The sequence below is a fragment of the Leptopilina boulardi genome, unplaced genomic scaffold (genome assembly GCF_019393585.1).
Source record: "Leptopilina boulardi isolate dan_hultmark-lab unplaced genomic scaffold, ZJU_Lbou_2.1 LbouV2_229, whole genome shotgun sequence".
Taxonomy (NCBI): Eukaryota; Metazoa; Arthropoda; class Insecta; order Hymenoptera; family Figitidae; genus Leptopilina; species Leptopilina boulardi.
In genome coordinates, this window is record NW_026137784.1 from 3,110,658 (window position 1) to 3,125,565 (window position 14,908).

The window sequence follows — 14,908 nt, forward strand, 5'->3', positions numbered from 1 at the left end:
TTTCATTAGAAAAGCATTTTTCTTTCTCATAGGGGGAGAAAAATTATATATATGAATATTCAAGTTTTTCACAGTTCAATGAGAATTTAATCGATATTTTTCATTAATTTTTGAAATGAAAAACAAAAAAAAAAAAGGAGCGACGAATAAAAAAAAAACAATTGCGGGTAAAGAGAGAGAGAGAGAAAGTGTGTGTGTATCCTGCAATTATTTTTCTATTGTTCTTTAGGACCAAGGGACAAAATGCATTTTCATTTTCCACAGTGGCCAATTAATGGTCCTTTCCTTTCTCGTCCAATAAATTATAACTACACGCGAACCGAGATATCGCTTAGTATCAAACCTCATCAATAATGTTTGCCGATATGCGGCGAAGGATTCATGGTGGTGCTCCACGGCTATTTTGCCTCCATTAACTCTTTCAACATAGTACCATAAATCACGTTATTCTGATAGGATCAGAATAACGCCATTTTCACATGTGTGTGTGTGAGTGTGTTGGTCCAGATTAATAATTTCCTTTTCTTTACTCGAAATTCTGTTATATATTTTTCCAAGAGGAAAATATTTTCCTTTTTTTTTTCATGGAAAACATTTTTTTTTGTTAATTATTTTTTTTTCTAGAAATTGTCAAAGAATTTGTGTTTGAAATTTAAAGTCATTTGGATCGTGACGAGAAATTGCGTCAATGATTCGACATAGAGGAAATTGGAGGGATTCGAAAATTACGTGAAGTTAATGGTAGATAGGAGTTAATATCGTTTTACAGATGACATAACCACTCGCGTAACTGATTTCTCGGTAACTCGAATTTCCCAAAAGCTATATTTTCGATTCTCACGAGCAAATCACTCTTCGTATCTGTTAACTCACTCTCTCTCTCTCTCTCTCTTTCATCGGGTCCAATTCTCTAAACTATATAACGTATCAAATTATTTTCCTACGCTTTTTTTTGCACTTGGTTTTTTTTTTTATTACGAATACAAATTCGAATAAAAAATTAATATTAATTTAGTAAATATTAATATTAATTTGATATTAAATTAAAAAAATTAATTTTCAATAAAAAATAGTAAAACAAAATATATATTTTTTACTTTTAATTATAAACAATAAACCGAAGATTTGCCTCTCGGATAGAGTCATAAGAAGAAAAACAATTAGAATTTTTCATCTGATTAAAACTTGGCTTAATGGGATTGTTCTGTTTCTTAATCAGCTCCTGGTACAATTAACGTTTGTGGGTAAAAACCACAGTTACTTAAGTTTTCAAAGTATTTCGAATTCCGTGCGCGCTTTCGAGGGAATCGCAGAGAAAAGAGAGAGAGAAGCATTGAATGTAATTCTAAACGACAAATTAATTTCGACTTGGAAAATGCAAAGTCAAATTGTCGTGCGTTGAGTGTGTATAAAGAATTTCGCAAACATTTTTGCGGTCAAACCGCATTCTCTTTTGAATTTTGTATTTAGCGTTACGGATTTCAGTCTTTTTGCCTGAATTTTGACTCAGCTAACAATTTAAATTAATTTGTAACTCGTATATTGGATGGGATTATATATTATATAGAGTCCCTCTGGCAATGTTACCGTGAAACTCGAAAATATATGTAAATGGACCTTATTCCAATCGCAACGTCTAGCGGCGCGCAAACCTTATTTTACACACAAAGAGAGAGAGAGAGAGAAAAAAAAATTTACATCCGGCCAGACGGTGCCAATTTTACATAAACGCAATGGATGAATTTTTTAGTTTCTATACAGAATCCTAATATTTTATTATAGAAATCTCTTCCTTTCAATTTTTCTGCAATGATTGATTTTATTTCAATTAGGTATTAAATAAATTTTTAATTAATTAATATTAAATAGGCGCCAAAAAAATATTCTATTAATATAATACACTGAGAAAAAAAAAATTTAGTGATTGCAACAAAATTGTTTGATTAGACAATTTTGGTTCTTGTAACCAAATTTTGGTTGGCTGAAACAAAGTCATAGAGTTATCTCAACCAAACATTTGATTAATCCAACAAAATTATTTGGTTGAAAATTTTTAATACAACAAAATAGTTTGGTCTAAAAAACCAAATGATCGTTTGTTGTCCTAACCAAAATTTATCCTAACCAAAAAATAAATAAATAATGAAATAAATAAAAGAGATAAGGTAGAATAAAATTTTTAATTTAAAAAAAAAACTGTTTGTTTGATCAACCAAATATTTTTGTTGACCTAACAAAAAAAAATTTGGTTGAGCTAACCAAACATTTTTGTTATGCCAACAAAAAACACTCAACCAAATTTTTTGGTTGACTCAAACAAATAGTTTGATTACTTAAATACCAACAAAATTTTTTTGTTGGCCCAACCAAATTTTGGTTGCTCTGACTAAACATTTTTCTCAGTGTAATATTTTCATTTTTTAACTGTCAATTAAATATATTTTTTTTATGTCTGCATTACCGTATATAAATGTGTCCTTAATGAAAAGATAAATAAAAAAAAAAAGATTTATTAGTAAAAAGTAAAGTTTTTTTTAAATAAAAAAAAATTGTAAAAATTTTTATTTTCAGACATGATAAGATTTCCTTGTGAAATATATATTCAAAGCGCGTATGAATGGCACGTTCGGAAAAAAGTATATATATGTATATATAATTTTAGTCTATAGGGTTGAAGAAGGCATATCTGGATACCTTTTCGGTTCATTGGTTTCCGTTTACAGGAAAATCCGTGATGAAAAAGGAAAAGGAGGATGCGAGAGAGAGAGAGAGAGAATCAGATCTAAGAAGTGCTAAAGGGGAAAATGTTCAGAAAACCGGACGTTTAATGCTCAGAAAGAGAGAGAGAGAAAGATCATCCCTTCTAATGGGAAGTCAATGGTAAAGTTTGAGATAAAAGCTCGACGCAAGAAACTCAGGGCTTTTGGTTTTATCTTAGCTTTCTGATAGACATTTCGTTCATTGGCCAGAGGAAGTCAAGAAATGAACTTCGAAACTTATATATATATATATATATTTGAGAAACAGGATGGAAAATTCGTTCATTGTGGTTAAAATTGTGCATTAGAGTCTTTTTTTTTGTTTTATTTCTTTAATAATATTACAAAAAAAAACATCAAACAAACTTTTATCCCTGGACAAGTAAGCTCTTTTAGTTGTTTTCTTATTAAAAGAGAAAAAAAAAAGTTTTCTCGCTGTTAAAATTTCAATATCGAACTAATTTTTTCATGGCTGAACTATAAAGAATCTTTTTGAGGGAATTAAAACTTTATAAATAGGAAGATAACGTGGAAAATTATTTTTTAATTATAAAAACTAAATTAATTCAAGGTAATTATAAATAGAATCGTGACTTTTTGATAAAAGAAAATATGAATAACAAAAAAAAGAGTAAAAAATATTTATGAAAAATTTATTTAAAATAATTAGTAATAAGTATTTTAAATTGTTAGTAAAAAGAAAAATTACTGTAAATAATTAAAAACTATTATTTTAAATAGTTCTATGTGTTTTCGATGAAAAAGTTTATTTTTGAAAAAAAGCCTTTTTAAAGTTCAAAAAAAAAAACTATCAGTTTATATTATTGTTGACACTCCATTTAGATTTTCGTGAAATTTAGTGAAATGTCAACAGCAGATATTGTTTTTTTTTTTTTTTGTTTTTCTTCTAACTTCGATACATACCAAAAATGTTTTTCACTTTGTTGTAAAAATACAATTTTAGTTCTCGATTCTCTTATATATATATATAATGCGACTTTTTCAATTTGAAGAGCAGAAGCTTTCTCTCTGAGAAATAATGCCAAATTGATATATGAAATAAGTTGTACAAGACAATTTCATGATTGGTTTGTCAATTTAAAAAAAAAAATTATATTTATTTCAAATAAACAGAATTGCTTTATACAACTTAAAGAATAAATTAGATTAAATGAGGAATAAAATAAATTCATAAAAAAAATATATAAATTAGTAATATTATTTTTGTAAATATTAACAAATTTTTTATTTTGAAAGAAAATTTATTTAAAAATACAATAATTGAAAATAAAATTTAAAATAAGAATTATTAATTTTCAATAAATCGATTTCAATACATAGTTTTTTTTCTATATTATGTTAATAAATAAAATAAAAAAATCATCTCTCTTAATATTGCTTTCGCAAAGAATGGGGGGGAAGAAGTTACTTTAAATTAATGAGCTCTACCTGTGTGCAGTGCACTTGTTTCGTTAATGGAATACCTGTCACTAGTTTTTCCTCTTTCATCAGCAATTAATTATTAATAATGTAGCACAAAGAGTTAGAAATTGTGTCTCGTCACAATTGTGCTATCTCTAAAGTATTGAATATCTTGGGAAAAAAAAATTCTTCATGATGTCTACTAGTTAGACTACTACTACTAATTTTAGACGAAAATCAAGAACAGGTAAGGATAAAATATTTCATCATTTAAAAATTATGAAATTCGTTTATTTAATTAACTTTAAATGTTTTTTATTTTAGTTGGAGGATCAAGGGATGCAATAGTAAAAAAAAAATCATTGGAAAATTGTGGGGCTTTTGTTCATCAATATTTGTCAGGAAAAGGTTAAAGTCACACCAATACGTCTACATGGTGGAGCTGTTTCAACTTGGTCATCATCCACGAATCATATTACGGCCCCTCGTCGTTTCAATTCTGCCGCCTATTCAACAGATATCACCACCAATCAGGGCCCGGCGTGGCGATCAGGCAGGTAAGAAAATTTTTTTTTTCGCTATTTAATAGCATTGTGTAAAAAAAAGTATTTTTAACTTCTTCCCAATACTTTCAATTTCTCGTTTCTGTAAAAAATAATTTACAAATAAGAAAAAAAAACTTTAAATAATTATTTATTGATGCTTTTTATTCATTATTTATCATAAAATTTATTTTTTATCCCACTTATTGATAAAAGTATTTTTTTTTTTGAATTTATTTATGTAAATTGTTAATTAAAAAAATTTAACATTTTTTGTTACATGAACAATCACACTGCGGTGGCGATTTTTCACAAAAAAATTGTGAATGATGCAGTTCAACATGGACACCACCAGTTACAAAAATGAAACAAAAAATCAAAAAATGATTTGCCGAAGGTGAGATGGTTACAAACCAAATTCATTTACTAAACAATTAATATAATGACTACAGAAAAACGAATTAATAAATTTTGGAAATGTTTTCTTTTCAGATAATGGACGAGGATGACGACTGCCACCACTACTACTACTACTAATCAACAACAACATCAACATCGGAATATTTGATAATGACAATTGTTACTCTTAGCTGACAGTATAGAAAACATTCGCAGGCGCTTCTCACGAGGAGCCCTTGTTATACGATGTGCTTTTTTGCATAACTATAACATAACTGAGTCAACGTTTTGACTAAGAACTGATTTAGTGGAAATTAATACTACTGTTATTCCTCGAGAAAACTATTATTGTCTAGTCAAATATTCCATCTCTTTTTTTGATAAAAAACGGAATTTGGACTTGATCTAAATTCCTGTTTAGGAGAACTCCTAGAGTGTGCACGTTGCATCAAATTCCAAGTTGGATCCTCTGCCAAGACGTTTTGACACCACTTTTTAAATTTTAGTGAAAAACTAAATATTCAATTAAAAATGATAAAACTACAGTTTCAAAATGTTAAGTTAAAATCAGTAAGATTGTTTTAAATCTGTAATAAAAACCTTAAAAGGATAAAATTAAAAGCTTTAACATTAAAATAAATTAATAATAATGAACAGAACGCTTTTTATTTTTTAAATCCTATTTCTTTAATTATTTACATTGCTTAGTTTCTAATATTTTAAATAAAAGCATGCTCAATAAACGGGAATAGAAATTACTGCTCACGCTGACCACTTAATTAGTTAATTAATAAAAAAATAAAACAAAAGAGTATTTAAAAATTAAAAAAGATGTTAACATGGGGTTTTTTTATTATTCTTAAATTGCTTAAGATAAGATTATGCATTTTTATAACATTTGGAATTTTAAAACGGACATGAATTGAATTTAGAGACTACCCCGACATCTTCTCCTAATACTTGAAATTAAATATTTCCTTTAAATTTCATTGAAAATGAATCAAAACATTTCAATATTTGAAATAGGCGCATGCGCAGTCATTATAAATTCAATTTCGAGAACACTCCGCCATCTTTATGTACTCCTAATACTTGAAATTAAATATTTCCTTTAAATTTCATTGAAAATGAATCAAAACATTTAAATATTTGAAATAGGCGCATGCGCAGTCATTTTAAATTAAATTTAGAGGACACTCCGCCATCTTTATGTTCTCTTGATACTTGAAATTAAATATTTCCTTTAAATTTTATTGAAAATGAATCAAAACATTTAAATATTTGAAATAGGCGCGTGCGCAGTCATTTTAAATTAAATTTAGAGGACACTCCGCCATCTTTATGTTCTCCTGATACTTGAAATTAAAAATTTCCTTTGAATTCGATTGGAAAAGAATCAAAACAATGAATATTTGAAATAGGCGCATGCGCAGTCATTATAAATTCAATTTCGAGGACACTCCGCCATCTTTATGTTCTCCTGATACTTAAAATTAAATATTTCTTTTAAATTTTATTGAAAATGAATCAAAACATTTAAATATTTGAAATAGGCGCATGCGCAGTCATTTGAAATTAAATTTAGAGGACACTCCGCCATCTTTATGTTCTCCTGATACTTGAAATTAAAAATTTCCTTTAAATTCGATTGGAAAACAATCAAAACAATGAATATTTGAAATAGGCGCATGCGCAGTCATTATAAATTCAATTTCGAGGACACTCCGCCATCTTTATGTTCTCCTGATACTTAAAATTAAATATTTCTTTTAAATTTTATTGAAAATGAATCAAAACATTTAAATATTTGAAATAGACGCATGCGCAGTCATTATAAATTCAATTTCGAGGACACTCCGCCATCTTTATGTTCTCCTGATACTTAAAATTAAATATTTCTTTTAAATTTTATTGAAAATGAATCAAAACATTTAAATATTTGAAATAGGCGCATGCGCAGTCATTTTAAATTAAATTTAGAGGACACTCCGCCATCTTTATGTTCTCCTGATACTTGAAAATAAAAATTTCCTTTAAATTCCATTGGAAAAGAATCAAAACATTTAAATATTTGAAATAGGCGCATGCGCAGTCATTATAAATTCAATTTCGAGAACACTCCGCCATCTTTATGTTCTCCTAATACTTGAAATTAAATATTTCCTTTAAATTTCATTGAAAATGAATCAAAACATTTAAATATTTGAAATAGGCGCATGCGCAGTCATTTTTAATTAAATTTAGAGGACACTCCACCATCTTTATGTTCTCCTGATACTTGAAATTAAAAATTTCCTTTAAATTCGATTGGAAAACAATCAAAACAATGAATATTTGAAATAGGCGCATGCGCAGTCATTATAAATTCAATTTCGAGGACACTCCGCCATCTTTATGTTCTCCTGATACTTGAATTTAAAAATTTCCTTTAAATTCCATGGGAAATGAATCAAAACATTTAAATATTTGAAATAGGCGCATGCGCAGTCATTTTAAATTGAATTTAGAGGACACTCCGCCATCTTTATGTTCTCCTGATACTTGAATTTAAAAATTTCCTTTAAATTTTATTGAAAATGAATCAAAACATTTAAATATTTGAAATAGGCGCGTGCGCAGTCATTTTAAATTAAATTTAGAAGACACTCCGCCATCTTTATGTTCTCCTGATACTTGAAATTAAAAATTTCCTTTAAATTCGATTGGAAAACAATCAAAACAATGAATATTTGAAATAGGCGCATGCGCAGTCATTATAAATTCAATTTCGAGGACACTCCGCCATCTTTATGTTCTCCTGATACTTAAAATTAAATATTTCTTTTAAATTTTATTGAAAATGAATCAAAACATTTAAATATTTGAAATAGGCGCATGCGCAGTCATTTCAAATTGAATTTAGAAGACACTCCGCCATCTTTATGTTCTCCTGATACTTAAAATTAAATATTTATTTTAAATTTTATTGAAAATGAATCAAAACATTTAAATATTTGAAATACGCGCATGCGCAGTCATTTTAAATGAAATTTAGAGGACACTCCGCCATCTTTATGTTCTCCTGATAATTGAAATTAAATATTTCCTTTAAATTTTATTGAAAATGAATCAAAACATTTAAATATTTGAAATACGCGCATGCGCAGTCATTTTAAATTGAATTTAGAGGACACTCCGCCATCTTTATGTTCTCCTGATACTTGAATTTAAAAATTTCCTTTAAATTTTATTGAAAATGAATCAAAACATTTAAATATTTGAAATAGGCGCGTGCGCAGTCATTTTAAATTAAATTTAGAAGACACTCCGCCATCTTTATGTTCTCCTGATACTTGAATTTAAAAATTTCCTTTAAATTCCATGGGAAATGAATCAAAACATTTAAATATTTGAAATAGGCGCATGCGCAGTCATTATAAATTCAATTTCGAGGACACTCCGCCATCTTTATGTTCTCCTGATACTTGAATTTAAAAATTTCCTTTAAATTCCATTGGAAATGAATCAAAACATTTAAATATTTGAAATAGGCGCATGCGCAGTCATTTTAAATTGAATTTAGAAGACACTCCGCCATCTTTATGTTCTCCTGATACTTGAATTTAAAAATTTCCTTTAAATTGCATTGGAAATGAATCAAAACATTTAAATATTTGAAATAGGCGCATGCGCAGTCATTATAAATTCAATTTCGAGGACACTCCGCCATCTTTATGTTCTCCTGATACTTGAATTTAAAAATTTCCTTTAAATTCCATGGGAAATGAATCAAAACATTTAAATATTTGAAATAGGCGCATGCGCAGTCATTTTAAATTGAATTTAGAGGACACTCCGCCATCTTTATGTTCTCCTGATACTTGAATTTAAAAATTTCCTTTAAATTGCATTGGAAATGAATCAAAACATTTAAATATTTGAAATAGGCGCATGCGCAGTCATTATAAATTCAATTTCGAGGACACTCCGCCATCTTTATGTTCTCCTGATACTTGAATTTAAAAATTTCCTTTAAATTCCATGGGAAATGAATCAAAACATTTAAATATTTGAAATAGGCGCATGCGCACTCATTTTAAATTGAATTTAGAGGACACTCCGCCATCTTTATGTTCTCCTGATACTTGAATTTAAAAATTTCCTTTAAATTTTATTGAAAATGAATCAAAACATTTAAATATTTGAAATAGGCGCGTGCGCAGTCATTTTAAATTAAATTTAGAAGACACTCCGCCATCTTTATGTTCTCCTGATACTTGAAATTAAAAATTTCCTTTAAATTCGATTGGAAAACAATCAAAACAATGAATATTTGAAATAGGCGCATGCGCAGTCATTATAAATTCAATTTCGAGGACACTCCGCCATCTTTATGTTCTCCTGATACTTAAAATTAAATATTTCTTTTAAATTTTATTGAAAATGAATCAAAACATTTAAATATTTGAAATAGGCGCATGCGCAGTCATTTCAAATTGAATTTAGAAGACACTCCGCCATCTTTATGTTCTCCTGATACTTAAAATTAAATATTTATTTTAAATTTTATTGAAAATGAATCAAAACATTTAAATATTTGAAATACGCGCATGCGCAGTCATTTTAAATGAAATTTAGAGGACACTCCGCCATCTTTATGTTCTCCTGATACTTAAAATTAAAAATTTCCTTTAAATTCCATGGGAAATGAATCAAAACATTTAAATATTTGAAATACGCGCATGCGCAGTCATTTTAAATGAAATTTAGAGGACACTCCGCCATCTTTATGTTCTCCTGATACTTGAATTTAAAAATTTCCTTTAAATTCCTTTGGAAATGAATTAAAACATTTAAATATTTGAAATAGGCGCATGCGCAGTCATTTTAAATTGAATTTAGAAGACACTCCGCCATCTTTATGTTCTCCTGATACTTAAAATTAAATATTTCTTTTAAATTTTATTGAAAATGAATCAAAACATTTAAATATTTGAAATACGCGCATGCGCAGTCATTTTAAATTGAATTTAGAGGACACTCCGCCATCTTTATGTTCTCCTGATACTTAAAATTAAAAATTTCCTTTAAATTCCATTGGAAAAGAATCCAAACATTTAAATATTTGAAATAGGCGCATGCGCAGTCATTTTAAATTAAATTTAGAGGACACTCCGCCATCTTTATGTTCTCCTATTACTTGAAATTAAATATTTCTTTTAAATTTCATTGAAAAACTTTCAAATCAATGAATGTTTTGAATAAGCGTATGTGTAGTTATTTATATGCTCTATTTTTAGGGAAGGGTTAATTAATAAATAAATAAAATAAACGAAAAATTTAAAAAGAGTACAAAAAATACAACACAGGTGCTTTTAATAATTTTAAAAAAATTTTGTATAATGTTTTTTATTATTATTATTATATGGTTTAACATGTTTATTTGCTTTTTCATAATATTTGAAATTATAAAATTGTTAGGAATAGAAAGAGAATACAAATTCTATACAAATATTATAATTTTATGTATTTTTTGAGTAGCATGAAAAGTAGCTTATATATTTTCTCGAAGATGTGTAGTGCAAATGTGAATTCTGTTTGTCTTGAAGCAATCCATTATCATAATCAGTTCCGCCTTTCCACTTGTTCCAGTTTCTCATCTTTCGCGCGCGCATCTCAAACTCGAAGATTTCATCTGTTGTATTCTAGCTGATTATACCTCTTCGTATATTATACATATGTTCTTGTGGTGAAATGCAAAGCTCGCTAATGTATTCGTTTCAAAATTTGGCTAACACAGTGATGCCTTCAAGTTTCAAGACAGAGAGTTAGAGAGAGAGCTGTTTCAATCAACTATTGTTATGTAGTTTTCACTTGAGAATTCTTAACCACAATAAATATGAAACTAATGAAGAGAATCTATAAATTTTTTAAAATTATTTTATTTATTTTATATATAAAAAAAATTAATAAAAAATAAAACCATAAAATTAATAAAAAATATAATTGAGCTAAATTTATTTGGTTAAAATAATTTATTTGAAGAAAAAATGCTCCTATATGTCAACATCTATTTTGAACAAATAGTTATTTAGCACTGAGATAAATGTATTTTTATTTAATTCAAATAGATTATATTTGGTTCGAACGTTTGCAAATAAAAGGTTAATTAAAATGAAGTCTCAATAACGTTTTACAACAAAAAAAAAAAATTGTTTAACTTCAGTGAAATGAAAAAAGACCGGGACAGTTGACAATTAGTGAAATGACAAATAAGGGATATACCCGCATGGTAGTTTCACATATATATATCAACAAAAAAAAGTAAATTTTGTTTCTTTCCGTTTAAAAGTTTTCCCCATTTATAGTGAAAATTTTGATATTCTTTCTCTATAATAAATTTAATGATTTGAATTTTTAAATAAATAAAGAAAATTCTTTATTAAATCTTACACACGCAAAAATGATTAAATAAATTCGAAAGATAAAAGAGTATTTAATTAAAATAATTTTTTTTTTAATTTTCTGATATACAAACGTTAGGACAACAAACAAAATACGCAACTCGATTTTGACGCTCGATGTAATAAATTACAGATTGACACTATGAACGCAGAGATGAACGTAGGGGGATAAGCGCCCGTTTCATGTAAAGCTTGCTGCAGATAAGCACCGGATTAATTCATCTTTTTTTTTTTTTTTTTTTGCCAACGTTGCGATCTCATTTTTCACGCATGGATTCAATTTTACAAAAGCTGTTACACTTCGCATTTGTAAAATGCGATCTAAAATTTTAAAATCCATGTGTGTCTGTGCGTGTGTGTTTTTCAACATCCCTAATGGACATAAATCAAAAATAGTGAAAGCTCACAGAATTCATTGGATTTTTTTTCAATTGTTTATGATTAATTTTCAATGTAACTGACATTATTCAAATGTCTGTATGACAAAACATTTACTTCGTTTCCTGTGTAAAAAGATGAGTAATTCCCTTTTTTTGCTAAATGGGTAAACAAATATTTTTTTTATTTACCGATTTCAATGAAAAATTAATATAACAATAACTTTGAAATTGAAGCTGGAAAAAAGAAGAGAAATTTAAAAATAGAAAAATAGATCAAAAAAATTGGAGAATAAAAGGAATTCCTTTAAAAAATCACCTTCAAAGGAAGCTTATTTTACTTGTTCCTCTCTTTCTCTCTAAAAATCGATATTTGTACTTCTCTAATTCTATCGATATATATATAGAGAATCCTTTTTTCATACACGTTTCTGATGAACTTTTTTTTATGATTTTTAAATTAACGAAATATTACATTGTGAAAATTTAATAATAAAGAATATAATCCCCCTTTTTATATGTAATATATGTTTTTAATACCTTTAGTATAAATTAAAATTTTAAAATAAATTACAAAAAACAAAACGTTAAAAATACTTTGTAATTTTATTAAAAGGCATTAAAAATATATAATTAACAAATGTATATATATATATATACTTTGTGCATATAAAAAAAATAGATTAGAGATCAAAATTTTAATCAAAAGCCTAAAAAATTATTTATAAAAAATTTTTACAAGTTCAATCAGAGAAATATTTTGTTTGATACTAATGTTAATATTATATTATGCGATAATCAATATATTACTTGAAAATCAAGCTCCATATCTCATTGAAACCACGTACACTACTCGTATAACTGATGTGCGATTACGTTAACGATCCTTTGAAACATGTGCGTTTAACTATATCTATATAAATGCTCGTATCAACATTCATATACCTTTATATATTAGATAAACTAGAATACAAACATGATTATATACTCTTAAAAAGAGAATATTCCAGTTAAATAGTTTCTCTCTCTCTCTGTATCTTTGAATTATTAAACAAATATTTATTTGTCTTCCAACATATTCACCGACAACACAACAATTAAACAAACATCCTTATAATAACAATATTTGGCAAAATTTACTTCGACATTCAACACATAAGCACAAACATAAGCGTACATATGAAATATAAACATAAAAAAATTATCGACACAGTAATCTACCTTACCGACTGATGGTAAAGCAGATAAAAAAAATTACCGACATAGATATCTACAATACCGACTGATGATAAAACAGATTTGCGTCGGTAATTTTTTATATCTTCATTTCCTGAATTACCATCAGTCGGTAAGGTAGATTTCTGTGTCGGTAATTTTATATATTTTCATTTTCCTATTTTACCAGCAGTCGGTAGGGTAGATTTCTGTGCCGGTAATTTTTATATCTTCATTTTTAACTTTTTAAAAATATTATTTTATCACAAAATAATTTGCTTTATTTCTATATGATTTAGAATTTAAAATAATTCATTGAAAAATTCATTATTTCTTTTTCTTTGAAAACAATTGAAATTTTCATTATAACTTTTTTCTAATATAATAAATTATTCTCTGTGTCTTTGATTTACATGGAATTAAAAAAACAAACGAACTTAGATTTTGGCTTTTATGACAAGAAACGCTAGATAATAATCCTTTAGCGTGGGAATCCTGAATGTGTCACTAGAGCATTATTAATGTCAAAATGAGAGCTTACTTGGTCGGTATTGTTTGTGGATTATAAAGGATTTCGAACAGTGTCCAGCTTTATTGTGAGGAAGGGCTTAGTTTCACATCAAAACCCCCTCAAAATTGAAAGAGACTTAAACAAGAAATATGATATAAATTTCACGACAAATAACAATCAATTTTCCACATAAATATATATATATATGTATATACAGAAATGTTATCTCCTGTATTTGAAAATAATCAAAAGATGTTATTTTAGGAGAAAAAAATAAAAAAATTTTTTTTTTTTTTGATAAATTTAAACATCCTTACTAAGTTCTTGACACCTTAAATACGTACGAAACTTTATAAATTTACTGACATTTTGGTAAATGTGATCTTCCAAGCGAAGCTTACGTTCCACAGGGGATCGCGTAAATTATTATTAAGGAAAGTGGAAAGTTATTTGGCAAGTTGAGTGAAGAAGGAATTAAACTTGCTCTGTTTGCAATTAAGTGTGTCAAATTTCAGTAATTAATACCACAGTGAATCATAACTATATATATAAAATTTTTATTAATTTCGTTTTTTTTTTTTGCTGACAATTATCCATTTTGAATATTTGTTTTCAAATAATTATGAAAGGAAACAAAGTTTTGTAGTTCTGAAAATTTAATTTAATCTAAATCTCATAAATATTCAGACTTAGGACTGTACTTAATATTTCATTGTTAGTTTAATAAGCAGACCTCGAGCGAGTTAGAATTTACTCATAGTTCTCAGACACGTTGGAAAGTGGAAGTTACGTTTCAGATCAAAGGTATCTAACTAAATTTCATTTTGTTTATTTAACTCCTTCATTTAAATGCAAACTCATTCATTTATCTAATATACAATTAAATTGTTAATAAATACCATTTATATATTCTATAATATAAAATGGAAAAGTTTTATTATTTATAAAAAAAAAAATGAAAAGAATGAAATATTAAAAGGTTTTGCGATAGAATTCAGTTTCCAGTTTCAATTGAGGCCTATTATGTTGGATCATTGTTAATCAAGTGAAAATTGATTGACAGTATATAGGTTGACAGTATTCTGATCTCTGGGAAAATTCACACCACAACTCTATGGTAATTAATCGACCAAGAGTGAATGCACAATTTGAATTATCAATCTAAATGGCAGTACCAATCCGTCCTATATAGTAATTCACTTTACAGGGACATAAAATGTTTATCTCTTGTTCACTTTGT

At 27.4% G+C, this 14,908-nt stretch overlaps 1 protein-coding gene and 1 long non-coding RNA gene across 3 annotated transcripts in view; one reads left to right on the plus strand and one right to left on the minus strand.

Annotated features, from left to right (window-relative positions):
* The window catches only part of LOC127280160 (uncharacterized), a 118,291-nt gene extending 112,549 nt beyond the window's left edge, over window positions 1-5,742 (plus strand). The window contains exons 9-11 of one of the 2 annotated variants that reach the window (XR_007842792.1): window positions 4,506-4,738; window positions 5,059-5,120; window positions 5,216-5,742. This is a non-coding gene — a long non-coding RNA (uncharacterized LOC127280160). Of the gene's footprint in view, window positions 1-4,505; window positions 5,121-5,215 lie in introns of both variants that reach the window. The other variant, XR_007842791.1, reaches the window with a different exon arrangement.
* LOC127280149 (venom dipeptidyl peptidase 4-like) overlaps window positions 1-14,908 on the minus strand; it is a 93,577-nt gene that overhangs the window by 59,796 nt on the left and 18,873 nt on the right. The gene's annotated exons all lie outside the window — the stretch shown is intronic.